The sequence below is a fragment of the Ctenopharyngodon idella genome, chromosome 10 (genome assembly GCF_019924925.1).
Source record: "Ctenopharyngodon idella isolate HZGC_01 chromosome 10, HZGC01, whole genome shotgun sequence".
In the NCBI taxonomy this organism is placed as follows: Eukaryota; Metazoa; Chordata; class Actinopteri; order Cypriniformes; family Xenocyprididae; genus Ctenopharyngodon; species Ctenopharyngodon idella.
Genome location: NC_067229.1, coordinates 20,940,050 through 20,966,647, shown reverse-complemented (window position 1 = coordinate 20,966,647; position 26,598 = coordinate 20,940,050).

Genomic DNA, 26,598 nt, shown 5'->3' with positions numbered 1-26,598 from the left:
CCTTTTTCCTTCTGCGGCTGCAGAGGCTTCAAGGAAACTGGCCAATAAGGTGTCAAGCAGAAGGCTTTGGCTCCTCCCCCCTTTGTAACTCTGTGCGTGGCTGGGGGAGGTTCTTCTGCTGATTCCATGTGGGTGAGTGAGATGTCTCTCCTGCTGTGGTTCTTTCTGTAGCAGGTAATAGTATCTCAGTTCTCTTTGGACCATGTCAAGTTCATCTTTTGTGTTATCCAGCTGCTGGGTCAGAGCTTCAATCCCAGATCTGAACACATTCAGGTGACCTTCACAGGCCTTGATTCTGGCGTCTTTGTCCAAGAGTTCAGAATTTGCCGTTTTTAACAGTGACTGTGAAATAGTTCTTTTTCCAGGTCCTCTCTGGCTGTCTTTTCATCTGTCAGAGCCTTTTGAAGTCCGTGGATTTTCTTCTGTGACTCCATTCTGCCAGGGTCCTTGTGTCTGTCCTGAGCCTCCATCTCTAGCTGGTCTATGCGGCTTTTAGCATGTGTCAGCTCCTTGTGAGACTCGGTGATATGGAATTTGAGGTTGTTTACCTCCTGTTTCAAACCTGTGAGGTTGTGGGCCAGGAAGAAGATGACCTCGGTCAGATTTTTGTGATCATACCTCTGGTTTGAGTCATCTGCCTTTAGTTCTCTTCAATCGTTGTCCAGTTGCTTTTGGCTCAAGTCATCAGCATCCCTAGTTAGAAGGGTGTTCCTTACGACACCTAGCCAGTCCTTTTGGTCTGCTATCTGGGCAGTTAGGCTGAGCATCTGCAACATTTTGGCACACTTGTGATGAGAGTAAGGGCAAGAGACTAATGCAAGATCAAACAGAATTTGGAGCTAAAGGCACAGTGGGGCAGCTAGGTGTATAGAGTACATCTAGGTTTAATAAATTACTTAAGATGGTTCTTATGGTCAAATTATTTCTCAGAACTTACTGATGGTTCACAACAGGCTTGATCTCTGAACAAATGAGAAAGAGAAAGGAAGAGGTTTCCTATTAGATTGCGTTTATTAGTGGTGCTCATAATTATGCCATAGCAATCGTTTAGATTACTTTTGTAGCTGGCTCATAAAATTGAAGCAACGGTTGTAAATAAACAAAATTAAGAAGGAAAGTATGTCTAGTTACTTTTGTGGTTCTATGGGGAAATGAAACCACACTAGAACAAAAAGGGAAAATGTAAATAAATCAAATAGATGAAATAAAATAAATAAAAAAATGAATAGCTGACTGCTATTATGATTAAAATCAATAAAAGATTTAAAGAAGTGACTAAAACAGCAGAATGACCTGGTATTGGGAATAATCAATAGCACTAGTGATTAACCATTAGATTAGCTTTGGAAATCACTATATAGTTGGTCACAGGTGCAGCGTTTTCAGGACCACACCATGTGTGTGTCCCTCCATGAAGTTTAGTCAACATGCAAATTTATTGAAAAATCTCAATAAATTAAAGAATTCTTCTTTAGCTAAACATTTTACATGTAATTAAAATTAGATTTAATTAAAATAGTAACTGTAAATTTAGCTGAACAGTGTTCAGGAAGAAATGCACCTAAGTGCACGTGAAATTAGCTGAGAAGAATTAAAGGTAAGGAAAGAAAACTTGAGAGATCAGAAACCAGGAATGTGGTTAAAGGAAAATGGTTTAGCTCACTTCACACTGCATATGCATAAGCTGTAGTTAAAGGCTTCAAGTAAATGATGCTAACCATTAACTGTAGAAGTTATTAGTTAGCTTAGCCTGAGCTGAAGGGCTGCTAGGTGGGGTTAGCTTATCCACCTAGGCTGATATGTTTACAATATGGCGTCACAGGGTGATGAGTTAGCACTTCCTGTGACAAATCGTTGCCATGGGAAACAATGCACATCAGAGCAATTCAAACAGTGCATGAAGACTGTCTGCCCATTTCAAATGAGTTATGCATAGAGTTAAAAAGTGGCGTTTATACTTTCAGATTTTCAAAACTTGATATTACATTCAGTAAAATGCAAATATATTTTGGCATTTGCAAATTTTACTCATGTAAACTCTTCTCTCTACTTTAAACAACTTCTTGTACTTGTTTAAAGAGTAATTACACAGTTTTGCTGTAAGTCAAAGCTTGTTTAAGCATACATAGTTACGCCCGTCTCGTGCATGAATACTGACGTTCCTTTCAGCGAGTGAAACACAGTTTTGGTCAACAGGTAACTATGCTTGTAGATGCAGCCAGAGTTTAGATGAATGACATCAATCTAACTATGATTTCTAAGACCGTTACACTGTAGAAAGGGAGGCATCACCCAAATCTACATTTATATAACACTGTATTCATCAGAAACAGGTTAAGCAATACTGCAATTAGTGTTTCTTCAACCAAAGCAGAATAATCAATTCTGGTACAGTTTACATGCCGCTAAGCTGAGATTCCTTCATCAAAACAGACTTACACTTTAACTGAGATTAGGGTTTCTTCGCTAAAATCAGATTAACTTTACTGATACCATTTGAACATATGCTAAAATGTGTCAAGACTCTTTCAGTTACAATAGAGATATCAATTCAAGCTATCACTTTATCTGCATTTAAACAAGCCAGCAACTAGTGACCTAAATGTGTATCACATGTCGTATTCTGACTGGAATGATCAAATGCACACTTTTAGGTTGACGGTGGTTTAAGCTCATAACCTTTGTTTAATCATGCCCATTTCATTCTCCACCATTTGTGGATAATGCAATGGGCATGATTAAACAAAGATATTACTACAACCACTACAACAGATATTAAAAGACCAAACTCAGTAAACATCATACTAATAAACCATATTACTGTATGTACAGCAAAGCAGACAAGCCCAGAATATGAACAAAATGCATTTAATTACACGTTAAGTGTTTTTCTCCCATAGAAAACTGTTAGGCTATAAAGAAAACGCTTAATGTCGCTTAATGTAGCCTAAGTGATATTAAAAGATCAAATTCTGCACAAACCAATTTTTCTGTATAGTGTGCTTTATTAGTATAATGTAAGTTTGATCTTTAAATGGCACTGTCTACATTATCCAGGTTAAACGTTTTCTTTATGGGAGGAAAATGCTTAACGTGTAGCTAATTAAACGTTCATATTCTGGGCTCATCTGCTTTTCTGTTCGTAGTATGCTTTATTAGTATGGTGTTTACTAAGTTTGGTTTGTTAAAATAACACTGTCTTAGTAAATGAAGCCACGTTAAGCTTTTCATATTAAGCGTTTTAGAATGTCCCGTCGCTGGGGAATTGAAAATAATGCTCTAAAATAACGGTTGCCTTAAAAGAAAACTCACGCTGGGGGCTCATCGATAATATAGAGCCCCTAGAATACAGATATATATATATATCATTTTGGTGATCAAAGATGAGTTTTATGGGGTACAATTATTGACTTCAGGGGGACTTTAATTTTTATTTAATCAAATCAGATTGTCTTCATAAAGTGCTTGCTTTGGCTACACTTTATTTGACCATTATTACTCATTGTTGAATAAACTCCATTTAGTTTAAAAATACAACAAAGCAGCATTAGTGGAAACTGTGGCCTGTGGTTCTAGTCCTAATGGATTCAATTTAAAAAGTCTGTGTGAAGAAAGTAGCCGATTACAAAATTAAAACAGCCTGAAACCTCAGTTGTTCAATTAGATGCAGGTTTTGTTCATTTCACCAGCTTTCTAAAATGCGACTTTATTTATGATATGCTATTCTGACTCATGGTCTCAAAGAGTCATCAGGCATTGATATTTTTTGCCATGAATAGGCTACTAAATAGATTCCGAAACTCTTTGGAACATTTTTTTTTTCTTTTGTTTTTTCTTTTCAGCAAATGGTCAGTGAGAGAATATGTTGTACATCCATTAATGTTTTAATGAATATTGACTTTAAATGAGGTTTTGATTTTTTTTTGCAAGCATGTTACTGACATTTTTGACAGATGTAGATCTAGATAGTTTTAAATCCTAACTTGTGTGATTTTGTTATTTTCTAGGAATAAACATAAAATAAATATCTTGTTCAGTCATAAAAATCTAGAATCTAGAGGACACAGGCTGATGGTCCTTTACATGCAATCCTTAAGCAATCGCAATGTAAACAATATATGTCTAATTTATATATGCAAGTTATAAAACCTTTATACAAACATTCGGTATGCTTTTATATAGGATTTTATATAGGTTTATACCATATATGAAATACCCATAACAAAATTAATATATGTACATACAGTATATTAAAAATTATTATATGATGACTTTTTATATGGTCCTATATGTTAGGACCATGTAGGTGAACAACATGTCTGTTATGAAAATTTATTTAAACAACATATGCAAACATTCAATATACTTACATGTTATATAGGTTTATAGCATACATGAAATACCCATAGTAAACTTAGTATACATTTATGTACATATATTCAAAATCTTTATATAAATTTTTATATGGTCCTGTATGTTAAGACCATATATGTGAACAAAACATGTCTAATTTATATATGAAAGTTGATTTAAACAACATATATGCAAACATTCAGTATGCTTATATAGGATGTTATAGGTTTATAACATACTTGAAATATGAATAGTAAAAATAGTGTATGTACTGTACATATATTACTAATATTTATATGATGAATTTTTTATAGTACTGTATGTTAAGACCATATATGTGAACAATATATGTCTAATTTATATATGCAGGTTTATTTACAGAACATATATGCAAACGTTAATTCAGTATGCTTATAGGATTTTATGTAGGTTTATACCACATATGAAATACCCATAGTGTATGTACATATATTAAAAATATTTATATGATGAATTTTTTTATGGAACTGTATATTAAGACCATATATGTGAAAAATATATGTCTTCTTTATATATGCAAGTTTATTTACAGAACACATAGCCTATGCAACCATTAATTCAAAATGCTTATAGGATTTTATGTAAGGAATAGTTGATGATGGGCTGTTGAATTATTAGAAAAATAATGCACACCCGAGGTGGTAATGTGGCCACGAAGTGGAGTTACACCTCAGGTGTACACTATTTTTCAATAATTCAATGGCCCAGAGTCAATTATTGCACATATACTATGGTTACCACACCTCAAAACATTGTTCAGATGATGTATTTTAAGACATTTGTCAGGTTTTTGTCCTTAAAACGCCCTTGTGTGTAGGACTAATTCCTTACGTATCTAAGCCCAAGCCTCCGTTACTAATTCCAAAACGTAATTTTAGAGGTAGTAACGGAGGTTTCAGCCATTGATAGCAAAATAATGCAGTTATTAATGCAGTTGAGAGAGAGAGAGAGAGAGAGAGAGAGAGATATTAAGAGAGATTAAGTGATTAAAGGTCCAATATGTAAGATTTTCTGTCCTCTAGAGGCCTATTTAAAACAAAGGCATAGCTTGATGACGCCAAGTTTGAGCTCGGAATCTTGGGACATGTGGTCTTCACCTCACAGCCGGTGGAAAAGAATTAGGATAGGACTCGGGAAGAATTCATGTTCATAGATGCGATTATTAACGTTACTGTAGTATGAAGCAGAGCAGGGCCGAGTGTTGTGGGAGCTGAACGAGGCCGCTGGAGCGACTGCGCAACACATGCCTCGAGCAGCGGAACTTTTATTATGCCACAGTCGCCAGCGCTGCTTCCGCTTTTCTGGTCATGAGTATAAGGTAACACAGCGCTGCTTATCATATTAGATACATTTAAATGTGTTGAAAATGTTATAACGTTACTCTGTGCATTTGCTCGGTGGCTGCTGTGAGACACTTGTTGCACACTGCAGTAAGCTAGATCGATTTTAGAATATATTAAATGCTGGATGGCTTGTGTCGATAAATGGCATGCAATTAATTGCTGTATAACAATTATTAAATGCTGTATTACTGTTACTAAAAATAAAGCTGCATCCGATTATGCTATGTTAGCTACATCACAAAATACTGTTTTTCTCTGAGGCGTGGTACTAGCAAAAAAATCAAGAAAATTAGATTTAAGCAGTAAGACTAAACGGGTTGAGCTATATAACAATAATTCGTTTTCTGTCTATAAATGTATCAAAACAGTTGTTCCCTTGTCTATTAAAACATGTAAATATTTAAGCATCTTTGGTGTTTCCATGGTTTCTACAAAATAAAACCACACCAAATTTATTTGCATTAAAGCCCTTTTTCTCAACAAAAAATGTTTCCAAACCAATAATGTAAGGCTGAACACTGTTACTGACATCGTCATTTTGGCTGCGTGAGATTCTCCAGCTTTGTTGTTGTTGAGCAACCAAGCAAGCGCTGTTAAAGCTCCGCCCTCTTCTGGAAGTGGCCGGGAGCAGCAGCTCATTTGCATTTAAAGGGACACACACAAAAATGGCTTGTTTTTGCTCACACCCAACTAGAGGCAAATTTGACAAGCTATAATAAATGATCTGTGCAGTATTTTCAGCTGAAACTTCACAGACACATTCTGGGGACACCAGAGACTTGTATTACATCTTGTAAAAGGGGCATTATAGGTCCCCTTTATAGTAATAAATTAGAAGTAGACATTAGGCTACATATTTAGCCTTTCGGTAACCTACTGTAAAATAATAAAAAAAGAGATTTTGGTGCCATAAAATAATCCCCAAACAGCTGTAAATATCAAACTATTATTATATTATATTAAATTATATTATTATTATTATTATTATATTATTATATTATACTATTAAATATTATATTTGATTCAAAGTGTTTTTTTAATCACTGTTTGTAAACTACATTGGCACAATCATAAGAGATGAACCAGTCAAAAGTTCTTTGCGAGCGAATGCAAAGTTTTTTGGGTGAACGCTACGCAGAACATTTCTGAGAGAACGCAAAAGCATTTATTTATTTTTTACTCCATCTCATATTCTTTCACCATATCTCTTTAGGGGCTCCATAGAACACTAGTAATCCAGATTTGGTAATCTGAAAAAGTGTGTGTTTGCATCAGGGTGATCCAATCCAATTTTGCTTTGAAACGCCAGCACAAAAGTAAGATGGATTACCTGATCCTGGATAGCAAAACTTGGAATTTCCAAATCCAGATCATTCTGATCCAGATTAAACTTTTTGAACAACTGGCTCATGGAGATCACTAAAAACAGACTAGGAAAAGTCAGATGGTGGCAAAGACTGAGTGAGTCAGTCAGTAGCGAAGACTTTTATTTTGAAAGGACTGATACTGTTGTGAACACTAGCGCTGTCAGTGTCAGGACATGGGAAAACCCCATAAAGTCTGAGATTTGTTTCGACACGTCCCCAGCGTTTGACAGCAAAGGATACTGCTCATTTTTTTCAAGATTTTGATAAGATTTTGTCTGGTCTCAACTTCGAGTAAGGACTCACTTACCTGCTCCACTTACCTCCATGCTTCATTGTTGCTACGTCTCTCCTGATCCTCTTTGTCTCCAGTGTCTTCCCATTCGTCTGTGTCTCCAGCGTCTCCTGTTCCCGGACTCCTTCCATGCTCCACCATAGAAGTGTGTGCTCGGCTGCTCGTATCCATGACCTCCTCCAACCATCTACAAAACAAAGAACTGTCAGTATTCTCATTCACTTTTACTCTCCTGCTTTGACTGTCATACTCACCTGCCTGTTTGCATTTCCTGCCACAATCAATAAACTCTCATATTCATTTCTACGTTGTTGTGAGTCTGTGTTCCGTAACAGAAGACCAGACCAACTTACCGTTTGAATATGAGTGCACCGGATCCATTCCAGGAGGTCGTAGACGCTCTCAAGCGAGCACTCTCGGGCACCACTTCCGCATCACCCATCACCGTCAGTCTTTCACCGCCAGTTGTATCCAGTACCATGGCCACACCAGCGCCCTACTCTGGCTCGGCGGAGGTCTGTGACGGATTCCTCCTTCAGTGTTCACTGGCCCTGGAGATGCAGTCGCACCGTTTCACCACCGAGAGAGCCAAAATCACCTTCATTATCACACTGCTGAGCGGAAGAGCGCTTCACTGGGCCCAAACAATCTGGAATCAAGGTGGTGTTGTTACACAAACACTGGATAATTTCACCACTCATTTTCGTGAGGTCTTTGGGGTTCCTGACGGTGATTCATCTGTTGGTGAGCAACTATATCGTCAAGGGTTAAATCCTCGGTTGTGACTGCATCTGGCTGCATACGACGACGCCATCGGGCTAGAATGATTCATCCATCTCTCCATCCGCACTGATCGTTGTATGCAGCCCTGCAGGGCCAGCGTTCTCCACCACGTCCAAGCCAGCCAGAGAGTACCAGCTCTCCAGAACCAGAAGCGATGCAACTGGATAACACTCGCTTGACTGTGTCTAAGCAGCAGAGGAGGCTGACCCAGGGTCTTTGTCTGTATAGTGGTTCTGGGGGACATGTTATCACAGCCTGTCCCATTCGTCCACCACGACCTATGGTGAGTGTCATACATTCGGCTTCTGTTAATACCAAACCACTCAACACTGAAGTTATTCTTACTGCCTCCAATGTCTCCCCTCCAGTACACACCCTCCTCGTAGCTGGAAACTTCATCTCCGAATCCCTCTGCCGCCAGCTCAACCTCAAGAAGAGGCCCATCATTCATGTTCATCGGCAAACCCTTAAACAAGAGGAATGTACGCCATGCTGTAGGACCCATCCAGTTGCAAATTGGACTGTTGCACACCGAATGCATCGTCTTCCTGGTTCTGGAGAATTCCACCGCTGGTATCATTTTAGGGCGCCCGTGGCTAGTGCAACACGACCCCGTTCTCTCATGGAACACTGGTGAAGTCCTTAAGTGGGGTGATAGCTGTTTCCCCGAGTGCTTCCCAAGTCTTCCTCATCCAGTGACATGTCTATCAGTCAACACCACATCCATCGAGAGCCCGGTGGAACAGCAATCCACAGAGATTCCAGCCTGCTACGCCCCCTTTGGTGACGTATTCTGCCCCAAACAGGCGTCGTTGTTACCTCCACATCGGCCATGAGACTGTGCCATCAACCTCCTTCCGGGTGGGACTGTGCCATCAACCTCCTTCCGGGTGAGCCAGTGCCCCACGGTAAAATTTATCCTCTATCTCTCCCTGAACAGAAGGCCTTGGAGGAGTACGTAGAAGAGGCTCTCCAACAGGGTTACATCCGCCCTTCCACTTCCCCTGCTGCTTCGAGTTTTTCCTTCGTGGCAAAGAAAGAAGGAGGCTTGCGGCCTTGCATTGACTACAGAGCACTCAACAAAATCACAGTCAAGTTCTGGTATCCTCTTCCCACAACTTTGTGTAGCAGCCGTGTTCACTAAGTTGGACCTCCGCATTGCATACAACCTCGTCCGGATTTGTGAGGGGGATGAGTGGAAGACCGCCTTCATGACCCCTGCTGGACACTACGAATATCTCGTCATGCCGTATGGATTGGTCAATGCCCCCTCCATATTCCAGGACTTCATGCAAGAGGTGCTCTGGGAGTTCCTTCATTGTTTTGTGATTGTCTACATCGACGACATCTTAATCTACTCCCGGAGCCTGGCCGAACATCACCTGCACGTTGCGAGGTCCTCCAGCGCCTGAGGAAACACCAGCTCTACCTCAAAGCCGAGAAATGCCCTCCCTATCAGTCCTCCACCCAGTTTCTCGGTTATAACATCAGTGAACACGGCATCCAGATGGACGTGAAGAAGGTCGATGCAGTACGTAACTGGCCAACACCTTCCACCATCAAAGAGCTTCAACGTTTCCTGGGATTTTCAAACTTCTACCGTCGATTCATTCAAAGCAACAGTTCCATCACAGCTCTGCTCACCAATCTTCTCCGAAATAAGCCCCAGTCTCTGTCCTGGACTCCAGCCGCCATCCAGGCTTTCCAAAGCCTCAAAGACTCCTTCACTAAAGCACTGCTCCTCATCCATCCTGACCCCAACAAGCCCTTCGTCGTTGAGGTCGATGCATCCACCACTGGGGTAGGAGCAGTGCTTTCTCAGCAGCAGGGGAATCCAGCACGACTCCATCCATGCACCTTCTTTTCAAAGAAGCTCTCCCCGGCGATGAATTACGACATCGGGAACTTCTCGTCTCATCCTGCACGTCGTTAAAGGCGGCAAGCGATAATTGGTTGAAAGCGATGTGTAGTCTGACATGTTTCTTGTACACAACAAGAATTCAGGAGTCAAAATCACATAATCTAACACAGTGGCTATCGTAACAGACAAAAATAGTCTGTGAGGTTTAGAGAGGTGAATGTAACAGAAGTTACATCCCCATTCACACCAAGGATGATAACTATAGCGATAATGATAAAGATAAAAAATCGTTCTAAATACAAAAAATATCAGAGTTCATACCACAAGTAAAACGATAATAATATAGAGGGTTGGGATCACTTTTAGAACAATTTTTTTTTCTTGCTGTTGAACGCTAAAACACTGACAGCCAATCAGAATCCATTCTAATTTAAGGGAGAAGTTGCGGAAAAGTTAATCGCCGAGGTCCAGAAAAATTCACCACTGTCTGACAAGTCAAACCCCCTTTTCAAGGATACTTTAAAGAAAATGGTTATATGGAAAACAATCGGTCATACCCTTGGAAAAAATCAAGCGTAGCGTTAGTTCTGGCAGGTCACGTCAGTCAAGCTTGCATCACCATGACAAGTTTGTGAACTGAACACGCAAATTCGCTGCATTGATCATAAGCTGCCTGATTTGAAAGGTTATTGGCGACAGGCTTGTCACTAAGGATTTCTGTGTTGCTTAGGCTTCTAGTCGTTTCAGTAAAATGTTTGTGCTAGGATTATGAGACCCCGAAAATCAAAGTGAAAAAATGATGCAGCAGGCTAGTCCATTTTGCTGAAATTTTATTGAACCAACTCAAAATGGTACTCAGTAGTTTGTATGACCCCCACGTGCTTGTATGCATGCCTGACAACGTCAGGGCATGCTCCTAATGAGATGACGGATAGTGTCCTGGGGTATTTCCTCCCAGATCTGGACCAGGGCATCACTGAGCTCCTGGACGGTCTGAGGTGCAACCTGGTGGCATCAGATGGACCGAAACATAATGTCCCAGAGGTGTTCTATTGGATTTAGGTCAAGCAAGTGTGGGGGCCATTCAATGGTATCAATTCCTTCATCCTCCAGGAACTGCCTGCATACTTTTGCCACATAAGCCAGGTATTGTCATGCACCAGGAGGAACCCAGGACCCACTGCACCAGCGTAGGGTCTGACAATGGGATCATCCTGATCACCCAGTCAGGGTGCCATTGTCTAGCCTGTAGAGGTCTGTGTGTCCCTCCATGGATATGCCTCCCCAGACCATCACTGACACACCACCAAACCGGTCATGCTGAACGATGTTACAGGCAGCATAACATTCTCCATGGCTTCTCCAGACACTTTCACATCTGTCATATGCTCAGGGTGAACCTGCTCTCATCTGTGAAAAGCACAGGGTGCCCGTGGCGGACCTGCCAATTCTGGTGTTCAATAGCAAATGCCAATCGAGCTCCACGGTACCAGGCAGTGAGCACAGGGCCCACTAGAGGATGTTGGGCCCTCAGGCCACCCTCATGAAGTCTGTTTCTGATTGTTTGGTCAGAGACATTCACACCAGTGGCCTGCTGGAGGTCATTTTGTAGGGCTCTGGCATTGTTCATCCTGTTCCTCCTTGCACAAAGGAGCAGATACCGGTCCTGCTGATGGGTTAAGGACCTTCTATGGCCCTGTACAGCTCTCCTGGGCTGCGTTCTGGTTCGTTTTTTTTACGCCCTTCCCTCGCTAACTTCTCTCAGTCTCGTTGACTCGGATGTACGTCATTGCTTATGTTGCATGAGTGCCCACTACTGGCATAACCTTTGCAATGGGCTGAACTGAAACATCCTAAGCCCTTGATCACTTGAAATCCGCTATGGAGTTGATTTATTTATTTATTTTTTTCCTCATGAAATTGATTAATGCAGCATTCTATATGAATATAGGTGTGTTTGGGTTGTTTTAAATATTAAAAAAATATATATATATATATCATAGAGTTGTTTGTGGTGGGGTAAATTAAACGCAATATGCGGTGATGTCACAGTCATGTTGCATTGTGGTATATGGAGCTGCCTGAAGTGTACATATACGGTCAAAATCGAGGGAGCGAAGGTCTGTCCATATAAACTTCCCTCGTCCACTTCATGAAGTGGAACGCACTTCAAAATGGCAGCAGGGATTCCCCCAAGGGGAAGTGATTAGTGATGTCTAAAATTGGAGTGGAACGCATCCGTAGAGTAACTGCCTGTCTCCTGGAATCTCCTCCATGCTTTTGAGACTGTGCTGGAAGACACAGCAAACCTTCTGGCAATGGTACGTATTGATGTGCCATCCTGGAGGAGTTGGACTGCCTGTGCAACCTCTGTAGGTTCCAGGTATCGCTTCATGATACCAGTAGTGACACTGACCCTAGTCAAATGCCAAACTAGTGTAAAACCTACAGAAAAGATGAGTAGGGAAAAAGTGGCCTCCACCTGTAAAACCATTCCTGTTTTGGGGGTCGTCTTGTTGCCCATCTAGTGCACCTGTTGTTAATTTCATTAACACCAAAGCAGCTGAAACTGATTAACACCCCCCTCTGCTACTTAACTGACCAGATTAATATCCAAGGAGTTTAACTGACTTGATGCTGTTCTCTGATTAAAAAGTGTTCCTTTAATTTTTTTGAGCAGTGTATTTAACTTTGTTCTAGTGATTTGGGATTTCATGAAATTCACATATTCGTGCCTAAGTATATCTAGGTATCAGCATCTTGCTTGTTGCATTAAACCATCCGGCTGTTATTGGTGACATGTTGTTGCTTAAGTCTGCATGAATTGGAAGTTGTCACCAACATTACTTCAGTATCGTGAAGAGGATATTGAAGAGGAAATCTCCATCTCTCAACTCTCACAGCAGTTTGTCTGTTGCAGAGGAGCAGTTAAGGATGTTTTCCCAAATAGTCAACTGATGCATCAGAGAAGGAACACCATTCCAGAAGAGAATCCATCTTCACATTCGGAGTAAAGATTATTAAAAGACAACTTGCATGGATGAAGGTTTACCACAAGACTAGTGGCTAGGTTTACCAACAAGCATGCACATCTGCATGAGAGGAAATAACTGTCAATACCAGCAGGTGGTAGTAGCATTCATCACTCAAAAGAAACTGAATCTTGGACTGCGAATACAAACCATAAGCAAGCAGCTCCCGATTCTTTTTGATAACTTAATCTTCATCTTCTTCATTCATGTCATTCATGGGATATGCTGTTGTTGCTAAGCATTTCAGGTATCGGCAACATGCTCGTTGCTATGGCTTATGTGGGTATTGGCAACATACTCGTTTAGGTCATCTGGGTAAGGGCAACATGCTTGTTGCTTAAGGCTTTCCGGTATAGTTGGCAACATGCTGTTGCTTAAAGCTTTTCAGGTATTGCTTGTGGCCTGGGCTCATACAGGTAACTACATTTTTTTTTTTTTAATTTTTGAAATCAGCTTGTGTTGGGGGATATCAGCATTTGGTTTTGTTTTGGGGGGGTTATCGCTGCTCTCCCTGCTCTTATCCATGCTCTTATCCATGCTAGGCTGCATGGATGCGCAGGGAGTTCTTGCCCAGAACAGAATCATACAGCCAATTCAAACTTTATGCAATTATTAATCATATTTGATGAGAGTGGTCTTGAAAGAAATTAAGCGTAGCGTTAGTTCTGGCAGGTCACATCAGTCAAGCTCACATCAGCTGACTCCCAGGTGACTCACGTCTACCTACAGGAATATGACGCCCATCACAGCATTCATATATTAGCTCCTTCAGTATTATCAGCAGCTATCACGTTTCTCGGGAGCTAATTACCCTCCTCCATCCCCAGCTTCTCCTCTCATCCAGTCAAGATTTGGCCTTCTGATTTCCCTTTGAATCAGACTAATTTCTTAAATTATGTATACATTAAATTATTGAACATTAATGATATCTGCGCATTTATGTTGGTTCTGTTCTGTTTACCCTAAGGGGGGTTATCGCTGCTCTCCCTGCTCTTATCCATGTTAGGCTGAGTTCTTGCCCAGAACAGAACCATACCACCAATCCAAACTCTATGCAATTATCAATCATATTTGACGATAGTGGTCCTGACAGAAATGATTATAAGTATTAACAGAGATGAGATCATTATTATTTTGAGATCAAAAGTCTCTATCTTATTAGGCTTAAAGTTTAAATTAATGAATGAAGAGACAAAAAATCTCTTAGGGAAGACAGGGTTTTAAATTGTGTTACATTTGTTAACTGTATATATTTGAGCCAGTTTGTCTATAATAGAGTTGACAGATTTTTCTGTTAGTATATTGATTTTCAGAATAAATATTTTAAATCTTAGTTGAAGTTTAAAATCAGCAAAAATTGAAAACATTAAATTTAAAATGTTCTATGAAAATAAAGTTTAACAGAAACAAATATTCCTATTTTGAAATGTACCTGCAATTCTGGAATTGGTCATGTACATATAATACATTTCCGTATGGGTACTTGCTCTGCAGCAACAGCAACAGCAACAATAATCCACAGCAGTGCAGCAGATCTAGTCCACCAAGACCAAATCCATTAACACTGCCATATTCAATTACATGCTGAAACTAGTCAGAGAGTTGTCATGATTGAACTGTATCAAATCAAATAAAATAAAATAAAATAAAATAAAAAAGAAATAAAAAAAACAGAAACCTTACACCTTAATGGATAACAGTGTTGCAGATGTAACTTAAATTATGCAGGAGCTAGTTAGTTTTGGGCTGCAATAGAGTTGAAGAGTTTATCTGTGCAGTCAAATCAAATGAGATTTTCTATTTGTCTTCCTTTCATTACTGCAGAAAGAGTCCAAATCATGTCACTTGCAAGGGTGCCACACATTTTAGGAATGTTCCATTTTTTTGCAGCGAGGGAAAATTATGCGGTAACTGGGTTGCGAGCAAATTGTGGGACTGTTTTAATAATTAATAAATAGCTTTTATTAATCAAGTCAACAAATTGTCAAAATTATGATTCTTTTAATGTTTGGATGAAGGGGTAGACATTTTGTTGTGTTTAAAATTAGATCGTTACATAATAGTTTAAGTAGTTCTCACTGTATTAAAACATGGAATCGGTGACTGTAATGCTTAAAAAATGTGGAAAGTGCTTTTTACCACTGAGAATTTTCCCACATAATTTTTTTTTTTTTTCAATAAAAATTCCTTCTATAACTAACAAGGGACACACCTCTGGAATCATCTTAAAGTGGGATTGTTCAGAATGTCCAGAAGAGGTTACAGCCAGTGTGTCGCTAACAAAATATTTACGTTGTGAGCTGGTAAATGGTGATTCAATATGGAAACTACTAAAAATTAGAGCATATGTGGTTTGTCATAGGTTTTTATGATTATTACAGATGAAATGTGGGACTAAAATCAGGAAGAGTTGAATTATTCCACTGCAGCGCAATCATCCATTTAATACCGGCCAGATTAAAGGAAAAAAAGAGGATTTCTGTCATTCTTAGAAAGAAATTAGCATCTATGAGAATATACTGTAATCTTTGCAGAACGGTTGAATCAGTTGGAAATTCTTGCTGTTTATTCTGGCAGCAGAAGAGTTCCTCTCACAGTCTGAGCTTTAACCCAGGTGTGCTTTACTTGACCTCGCTGCTGTGAGTTAAAACATCATGGCAGACCACACTGGGAAAGCAGGCATTTCATTGCCCAATTTAAAATATTTTAGGTTTCGTACTCTCTCATAATCTCTTTAAGAGCCTAATATGTGGCTCCAAGACTAAGAAGTACTTTAAGATTTTTTTTTTTTTTTTTTTTTCCTGGAAGATGTTTTGATGCCTTGACATTTTCCCCTCAGAGATTCATGTACTTTGAATCTCTTCCTTGGAAATTGTAGATTTCCTATAATTTAATCTGTGTAGTGTCACATTAACTACCAGCAGAGTTAAGAGAAGTCTTACACTGTTGGAACCAGGGCTTTCAACCTGAGGTCCAAAAAGGTGCTCTAATATAAAATATATTATTGACATAAAATCTTAATGACATTTTCTGAGTATTCAGCAAGCAATTGCATGTTTTCTTCTCTTGTTGGAAAATGAGCCCCAAATAACAAATTTGCTATTTGTTGCAAAAAGGAGCAGTTCATCCAAAAATTAAAATTGTCATTTCAAATGTTTTATTTTGTTTTAGTTTTTTTACTTATGTGGAACTCACCCAGCTAATGAGGAATGTTGTCTGAATGTTGAGCAATATTCTCTCCAGTGATGTTAATAGAACATTTGTTAATAGAACAAGTTGTTCAAATGTTTTCATAATGTTTGCAAAGTGATTGCAAATTGAATGTTTCCTTAATGCTTTCTGTAACATGTTGTAATGTTTTCCACACTCTTTGGGTTTTTTTTTTTATATGCTGGGGTGCCAGACAGGATTTCTGTCATTAGTTTAAGTTTGAGGTCATTGTTTAAGTCTCAAGTAAAGAAAATGTAGATGACAGATGTAGGTATTCAAAAGACAGATGAACACTTCAATGCAATTTATTTATTTATTTATTTCATGATGATATTGTCACACTCCCCTCCTTGAAAAGCCAGCCATTAGGGAAAAAGGCATCAAATCATATGTCTTCAAATGTTTTTCTCAGTAAATCCAAGAAACTTTCCCTCATCACTGTCCTCATTAAAGATTTCTAATAAATCAGTGTTGTTGTTGTATCTCAATGTTGTTCATGTGCAGTGGGAAAACAGGGTTTGAGCCTGGAGACGTGTACCACAATTAAGTCTTCTCCTGTATCCTCCAAGACAATTACATAATTCAGAGGTCCCAACTTCTGGACTACCCTTTAGGGTCCTTGCCATTTTGGAGCAATTTTTGCAGAAAAAAAAAAAAAAAAAAAAAAACATATCTGCCTTGGAATAAGGGTGAGTGTGCATCCAGACTCTGTCCTTCTCCTCAAACACAGCTTCTCTCCGATTTTTGTCATAGTTGCGATTTTGATGTTAGCATTTGTATGTAGTTTTTGTAGTTTGATGTTGTATGTAGTGTTTTTCCTCAATGTACTCTCTCATTTGATTTAATTCTGTCAATTTGTCATAACAGGAATCATCGAGAGAAACATCTCGTCATTGCAATTGCACATCCATGGGCCCTCTGAGTGAGCGCTTGAGGTTTAACTGCAGAATTAAGAGCAAACCTAAACTCTGGTTGGAGCTTGTCCCAATGTTTATGATTGCCACTGACGTACAAGGCCACCATTGTTTTGAGGGTACAGTTCATCCTTTCAGTGAGATTTGTCTGCGGATGGTATGCATTTGTCATTTTGTGTCCGATGTTCCAATTTCTACAGAGTTCCTGGAACACGGAGGAGACAAACTGTGATCCTCGATCAGACAAGATGTAATCTGGGACCCCCCATTGGGTAGGAATTTCTCTGATGAGTATTTGTGAGAGTCTCAGCTGTGGCTTTGCATAGGCTGAAAATCTCCAACCATCGAGAATAGTAGTCGACACAAACTATCAGAAAAACATTCCCAAATGAGCTCCTAGGAAATGGACCCATTAAATCCACTCCCAGCACTTCCCATGGACGTTGTACAATGGTTTGTTGCAGGGTGCCGGAGAGTCGACGACATTCAGGCTTGTAACGCTGACAAATGTGACAGTTTTGTTCAAACTCTTTGACATCTTGGTTCAAGTTAGGCCAGTACACCAAAGCTTGCAATCTTTTGAAAGTTTTGAATCTGCCAAGATGACGAGCAAGAGGGTCTTCGTGAAGAGACTGGAGTAGTTGAGATCGGAGAGATTTTGGTATGTATACTTGGTACACAATTTTGTGTGGAAACTGGACAACTCGGTAGACTTTGTCTTCTAATATCAAAAATTTTGTAGAAGAATTAACAGTGATTTCTCTGGATTCTACTATTTGTTCGTACTGATGGTTAATGTCTGGATCCATCTGCTGTGCTTTCCAGATGTCATAATCGGTGATTGGAAGATCTTCCATTTTCTCAGATTTCACCTTTGACTTCAGAGCAGTGGAACAAGTCAGAAGGCCCGGTTCATTAATTTCCACAGGGGCTCGGGACAAAGCATCAGGAACCATATTATACTTCCCCTTCCTGTACTCCACAGTGATGTTGAATTCCTAGAGTCAAAGTGCCCACTGAATTAGACTGTTAGGTAGACTGTCTAGACTGATCAGTGATGACGGCGAAGAATTTTCCTTCCAGGTAGTACCTCCATTTTTCGAGGGCCCACACAACTGCAAAACATTTTTGCTTGGTGGTCGTGTAATTCCTTTCCACCAGATTCAAGGTGCGACTGGCAAATGCCAAGACCTCCTCGTTGCCCAGTCCTGTTTGCTGTACCAGGACAGCTCCTAATCCAACCTCACTTACAGTTCATCCTGTAAACTGCCATTTGAACTTGTCTGAGCAATAAAGTGTTTATTTGTTGAGTATAGGGATGTAATGATGCACCGCGAGTCGGTTGGAAATTGATGAAAATATATGAGACGATTCAAGTCAGTTGAGATCGCGATGCACATTTTAAACAGCAGGGGTGCTGTCTCTGATTACTGTGACGTCACTTTACAGGCACAATACTAAAAGACTTTCAAATCACATGAGCCAATACTCACAATAAAACATAGATAACATAACAAATGTTTAAACGGAGAAATCTTACAATTTTATGCACAAAATGAGCTCATTTCAAATTTGATGCCTGCTACAGGTCTCTAAATAGTTGGGACGGTGGCATGTTTACCATGGTGTAGCATCTCCTCTTCTTTTCAAAACAGTTTGAAGACTTTTCTGGAGTTTTGGTGTTGGAATTTGGTCCCATTCTTGCCTGATATAGGTTACCAGCTGCTGAAGAGTTCGTGGTCGTCTTTGACGGTTTTTTTTTTTTTTTTGTTTAATGATGCCCCAAATGTTCCCTATAGGTGAAAGATCTGGACTGCAGGCAGGCTAATTCAGCACCTGGACTCTTCTACGACGAAGCCATGCTGTTGTAATAGCTGCAGTATGTGGTTTTGCATTGTCCTGCTGAAATACACAAGGCCTTTCCTGAAATAGACGTCGTCTGGAAACCTTTATATATCTTTCAGCAATCATAGTGCCTTCCAAAACATGCAAGCTGCCCATACCGTATGCACTTATGCACCCCTATACCATCAGAGATGCTGGCTTTTGAACTGAACGCTGATAACACGCTGGAAGGTCTCCCTCCTCTTTAGCCCGGAGGACACGGCGTCTATGATTTCCAACAAGAATGTCAAATTTGGACTCGTCTGACCATAGAACACTTTTTCACTTTGAAACAGTCCATTTTAAATGAGCCTTGGCCCACAGGACACGACGCCGCTTCTGGACCATGTTCACATATGACTTCTTTTTTGCATGATAGAGCTTTAGTTGGCATCTGCAGATGGCACGGCGGATTGTGTTTACTGACAGTGGTTTCTGGAAGTATTCCTGGGCCCATTTAGTAATGTCATTGACACAATCATGCCGATGAGTGATGAAGACCACGGGCATCCAATAAAGGTCTTCGGCCTTGTCCCTTACGCACAGAGATTTCTCCAGTTTCTCTGAATCTTTTGATGATTATGCAATGTAGATGATGAGATTTGCAAAGCCTTTGCAATTTGACGTTTAGGAACATTGTTTCTAAACGTCTCTCTAAGACATCCCTTTTATAGCCAATCGTGTTACAGACCTGATATCAAATAACTTAATTAGTTGCTAGATGTTATCCCAGCTGAATCTTTTCAAAATTTCTTGCTTTTTCAGCCATTTGTTACCCCCGTAGCAACTTTTTTGAGACCTGTAGCAGGCATCAAATTTAAAATGAGCTCATTTAGTGGATAAAAGTGTAAAATTTGTCTGTTTAAACATTTATGTTATCTTTGTTCTATTGTAAATAAAATATTTGCTCAAGTTATTTGAAAGTCTTTTAGTTTTCATTTTATTCAAATTTAAAAAACGTCCCAACTTTTCTGGAATTCGGTTGTAATTGCACAATACTTGTAGCTACCTTATAATCACAGTCAAAGTTTATACTATTGATATTTTGTTTCATTTGTGTAATTTTATTCTCCAACAGCTCATATACCCATATGATTTTATATATTTCTCCAACAATCAATAAGCATTTAGAATGTTGCATAAAACAAATTCATAAGTACAAAAGGGGTTTAAATAATAATTATCAGCTCCATAGTGAATTCCAAGTGATCAAGGGCTTAGTGCGTTTCATTTAAACCTTAGTTCTGCCAGTAGTGGGCACTCATGCAACGTAAGCAATGACGCACATCCGAGTCCATGAGACGGAGGGAAGTTAACGAGTGAAGGGCATAAAAATTTGGAGTGGAACGAAGCCAGGGTCCCTACGCAGTGTTCACTGCTCCCTACTCCCTGAGCACAGTGGCCCTATCCCAAATGGCACCCTAAACCCTCACGGTCTTTCTCTGAGTCTGCACTTTCGTGACGTAATGCCACTTTGACTGGTGGGTAGAAGTCCTCTGTGTAGCTCACAGACTTGCGGGCTCAGCAGAAGTGTGCATCGAGGGCGCATAGTGGCAGCAAAGGGGGCACTCGCAAGCACACAAGACCAAAAGTGCACATGAAGTGTGCCATTTGGGAAAGGGCCGGTATATCAGTTGAAGTGGACTTCGCTGACAGTAATCGCTCATTTGGAATGCCCTGCATCATCAAAGAAAGTCAATGATGGGGTTGCGCAGATTATGATATAACATAAATAGATATTGTAATTTACTTTAGAATTTAAAATATATAAAATACATATACAAAAACATACACACACAAAACACATTATGTATTTAATGTAATATAATCAAAACTTATATGTTATATGTATTATATACTTGTATTACTATTGCGGCTATTAATTGACTATTAACAGATTTGAAGCTGTAACTGTCATGCCATATGAAAATAAATTCTGATTTGGTAAACTGTATAAATGTGTTCCTAATACATGGCCTGGGTCTCATCTCGTGCTCTTTCTTTTCCAAGCGCAGCCGCATAGTAAACAGTCCCGAGGTAAATAAAGTAAAATAAAAACTGACAGAGCCTCAACTGCTTTTCAACACTTTTACTTTGTCATGCCTATTCATACAATAGAATATGCAAATGTAACATTCATCGCCATGTAACATTCATCGCCATAACCACTCATAAATGCTCTCGTTCATATTGTCACACCACAGAAAAGGAGACTCAGAATTCACAGTTCAAAGGGTTTATTTCCAGATATGTAGAATCAACAACAGGTAAGACACTTAGCTTGTGGATACATCTTGAGTTGAAAGTCTGTTTGCTGAGCGAGCCACAGCAAGAGCTGATGATTATGATAACGATGAGAGAAACACAGTCCAGGGTGAGAATTGGGGTGTCAAAGTGAGGTAACATTGACGAGATCAGACAGTGAGTGAATGTAAAGTGCTGGTATATAAAGGGTGTCCATAATAAATGCACACAGGTGTGAGTAATTAGAATTGCAAGAGTTGCAAAATGTTTTTTAAACGGAAACGGTGGTGCATTGAACACCCCGTTCTGATGACGCAAGAGTTGCAACTATGGCAGCTGAGAAGGCCATTCTTTGTGTTATTTTTAAAGAATTTTCCAAGCCTGATGAAATCGGTATAAATACGTGTTTAATACTGCAAAATATGCTCGATGTTACAGTCACTGCCCTTGCCGTCCAGAATAAAAGAGAACATCCCAATCGAGTGAAGGGATTTGTGGAAACTGTGGTTCCTAATTATTGTGATCCAACATTTGCCTTTATGTTTATGAAAGTTTATGGAAGTATCACTCCACAATACAATAGCAAAATATATAAGTATAGTATTTTTATGTTACATTAATCAGTGTCTAGCACACCTTCCTAAGGAAAGGATATGGACCAGAAGACATTGCAATTACTAAATGATATTTAGGCAGAAGTTCCAGATCTATACTTGTGCTCTTATTATTTAAGTTATTTTGTCATTAATGTAAATAAACGTGCAAACAATATACTTGCTCTTGTGAATTTATTTTGATGTTAATTACATTTACAAGCTGTTTCTTTAATACCACGTGGTTTATATGTATGTTGATGCTGATTGGGCTGACATTTTTGACACACCCACCAAACAAGAGAAAATGTATCTCAAACCCGTTGCACACCATTTTCAGGAAACATGTCGTTCAACCCGGAAACCGTAGCAAAACTTTGCGCACCGGTTTGAGCTTGAACGTGCCCCTGTTGTGATTGGTCTGCTCTGCTCTGATTGGCCAGATGGCCCAGACTGTTGTGATTGGTTTACTCTGCTCTGATTGGTCAGATGGCCCAGTCTGTTGTGATTGGTTTACTCTGCTCTGATTGGTCAGGTGGTCCAGACTCTAGACTGTTGTGATTGGTCTACTTTGCTCTGATTGGTCAGATGACCCGGTCTGTTGTGATTGGTCTGCTCTGCTCTGATTGGCCAGATGGCCCAGACTGTTGTGATTGGTCTATTCTACTCTGATTGGTCAGACGGCTCTGTTGTGATTGGTCTACTCTGATTGGTCAGATGGCTCAGTCTGTTGTGATTGGTCTACTCTGCTCTGATTGGTCAGATGGCTCAGTCTGTTGTGATTGGTCTACTCTGATTGGTCAGATGGCTCAGTCTGTTGTGATTGGTCTCTTACAGGAAGACTTCAGGCAGAATCGATTCTTTCTTTTGGGAGACAATAACATAATTTATCTGCACTTTGATCTTTAAAACTTTGCAGACCTTTTACATTCATAAACAGCGATATTATACTGCATGAAAGGTAATATCAGCATGCTTTGCATCAGACTGTATAAGGAGAACAAATGTTTAAATTAAGTGTTATTTTTTGGATTAATATAGTGAGAAAACATTTGAAGAGCATTTAAAGAGCAACATATTTTTGTTAACTAGACAAAAAGTTTACGCAAGTGATATTAGTATAATACCGCTCTTTCCCTTAACCACTGAACATCAATATAATGTATGAAATGTAAAAGACAAATGTTCAATTATGATTAATAATCAAAAAGTAATTAAAAGACACTGTAAAAGTTATCTATATATCACATTAACTACAGCCTTCTAATGCCATATATAAGGCAATAATTCAGTCACTGAATATCTTTACCCTTTGCCATTGCTCTTAAATCTGTCACAGTCAATCATAAGACCCAATGACATTTCACATCAATGATGTCAAAAATAGATTACCATTTACCAAGTTTAGAATCTGGGGTCTTATGCAGGATGTAAGTGATAGTCATATTCCTATATATCCTTTGTGCTGTACAACTCCCATTGAGTTCCAATAGGTATTTGCCTCAACACAAGCAAACTTTAATAAAAGTAAAGATAATCTATAATTTTAATCCACTGAAATCTCTGTCACAAGTCTGATCTGTGTTTTGCTTCTTCATTGTGTTTTTCGTTCAGTCCTGTGACCTAGTTTTCCTCTTGTGTCTAATTAGTAATTATGTTCACCTGCTCTGTCAATTATCTTGTTAGTTCTCCTTATAATTTAAACCCTGTGTTCTCCCTCATTCTCTGTGTTATCGTCAATGTTAAGTTATGTATGCTAGTTTCCTGTCTGTTCTCCAGAGTTGTCACTGAAGACATTTATACTTCATCTCCTTCATTTTCGTGAGTTGAACACAACCAAGTTGTGACAGAATAAGGGACCAAAACAGTTTTTGAGTATAGACTTAACGGCTGTCCAGCTGTTATGCCTCGAGCAAGAGCAGCAATCCCTTGAGACCCACAACAGTAGATATCTAGATCTGGCGTGCCTCTGTCAGTTTAAAACTAGAACCACAACAGTTTCTGGAGTATTCTCCAAATATATATTTTCTAAATACTGAAATGTTCTGTAGATTATCATTTCATTTACTTTCTTACATATTTTCTTACAAATTAAAAAATGGCAACAGTACACTAAAAATATAAAAAAAAACAAACAAAAAAAACATGTCTTGTCTTAATGTAGAATATAGACACTGTCAAATAACAAATAAAATATAGAGATATTTATATATGATTATATAGGATTAGAGAATATTTATTTATTTATTTATTTATTTATTACTTAAATAACATGTATATTAGCCTATATATTTTATTTTACAGATATTTTTTTGTAAAAAAAACAAAAACAAAAAAAACATCCACATATTTTGTCAACTACCTTTTCATGGCTTTAAGACTTTGAAAGCAGTGTTGTTAATGTTAACAGTGTGGAAGGGTCATGCGGGTCCAAAGAGGCTGAGCTTTGCTAAAAACCCCATCATCTGGCCATTATTAAGTCACAGGTAATTTGTTGTGGTTGGCGATGCTATGACTTAAGAGATACTGACTTTGTTTACTTGTTTGTAAGATACATGTGCCAGAGCATCTTTATTATTCAACACAAAAAATGTGTGCGTAAAACTGTACATTTACTATATACTATTGGTTATTATGTCAAACATATTCCTACCAAATTCCTACTTTAATTAAGAATTAATCATATTGGTCATTCTATATTACAGTAAAGTATAATATAGTTATTTTGTTGGAAATTCAACATATGCATGCTAAAATTTTGGATAATACAGGAATTATAAACTTTGCAAATGAAAGGTACTTAAAATTCCATTATTTTCTCTTTTTATTTTGAACTTGATGGACTCAGGCTAAACGGTGAGATTCTTCACAACGTTCATAACACCCGTCAAAAAGTATTGTTATTAAACGGATGGTCCTTTTTTACGAGTGAAAGTAAAAAAAAAAAAAAAAAAAAAAAAAAGTTTAAAAAAAAGAGAAAAGACTATATCTCATCAGGACCTGTCCGCACTGATAAGACTCTTCAGAAGGTCAGAGAAAGTAAGCTTGATGCTTTTCAAAAGACTCATAATTACTTCCATACCATGTCTCCTTGTTGTCTATATGCAACTTGGAGTAAATGGGCAAAGAGTTCAAGCTGAAGACGTCACATGATGGAGATCCAGTGATTTTATCGTTCTCAAATAAGACTCTTGGGTAATTACACTTTTGCTTTCAAAGACTTGATGTGGATATGAACAAAACTTCTTGATCATAGAGATTAGAAGATCTGTCTCAGTGCATATTGTTAAAGGAATACTTCTTATAACATTATATTATACAAATTATGTTAGGAATTACTATTATATTATGGAAACTTGTTTTGCGACTTTTTAATTACACAATTCTGACTTTTTTTTTCTTGCAATTCCAAGTTCATATCTTTATAGAATTGTGAGACAAAAAGTCAGAATTATGAGAAATTGTCAGCGTGATTGTAGTAGAGATTGCTCAAAGACCAAGGAGTATCCAAACAAAATGGTCTTTATTAATAATTCAAAGAGGAACACGCCAGAGTAAATAATCAGTGACGCAATGACATTAAATATAAATATAAGGCTATATAAGCAGGGAACAAACAAAGGGAAATCAAACAAGACACAGGTGAAAGTAATGAGTAATGGGAGTAATGAGTAACTATAGAAACAGAAATAGAGACCGTTTCTCAATATGTGTTCTCATGCAATCTTGCGTCCTTGTGTTCTTGTTCTCATCTGATTGAACTGTTGAACTGTTGAAGTTCAATTCCAGTACTCAAGAACGCAAGTACCGAGAATGCATGAAAGTACCTGGATGTGTTTTTGATATCAAGGATGCATCGGACGCAGACTTGAGCAAATTGAGCTGAGAAATCACAGAAGTCAGTGAGGACAGACAACGTACGGAAGTGTCATGAAACTGCTCCGAGACACGAAGGTTGAGTATCCAAACAGTATTTATTAGAAGGATAATCCACAGTTGTAATCCACAAAACAGGCAAAGGTCAAAACACAGGCAAACAGTTCAAATAATAACAGAGTCCAAAGCAGAGGCAGAACAGAGAAATCCAGGGGAACAAGCAGATAATCCAAAAAAACAAAAAACAAAAAAAAAAAACAAGAGACATGAAACAATGAAGAATGCTCATAAACGTTCAAAGATGGAGTATTTAAACAAAACATTCTTTATTAATAATTTAACAAGAAACACGCAGGAGTAAATGATCAGTGACAGAACCAAATTAAACTAAGATGATAACTGACAAACTCAAAGTGCAAACTAAGGGCTATATCAGCAGGGAACAAACAAAGGAAACTAAACTAGACACAGGTGAAAGTAATGGGTAACTATGGAAACTAACAAAGGAGTAATGATTAACTATGGAAACTGGAACTAAACAGACCAAGGAAACAGGAATTAACAACAACAGACCAGAATGTCAAAATAAGAGTAAACAAAACATAACAGTGACAGACATAAACTCACTCAATGAGTCACTTCATATAATTGGAATTAACACCAGTTCAGTGTTAACTCCGCCCAACAGCCGATTCTAAAGTTTTCATTGGTCATGCCAATCACAGTGCTGATTGCCAACATAATATCAAATACTAACCCTACCCTACACCATAACCTTAACCAATGAAACTGGCTGCAGGGTGGGAT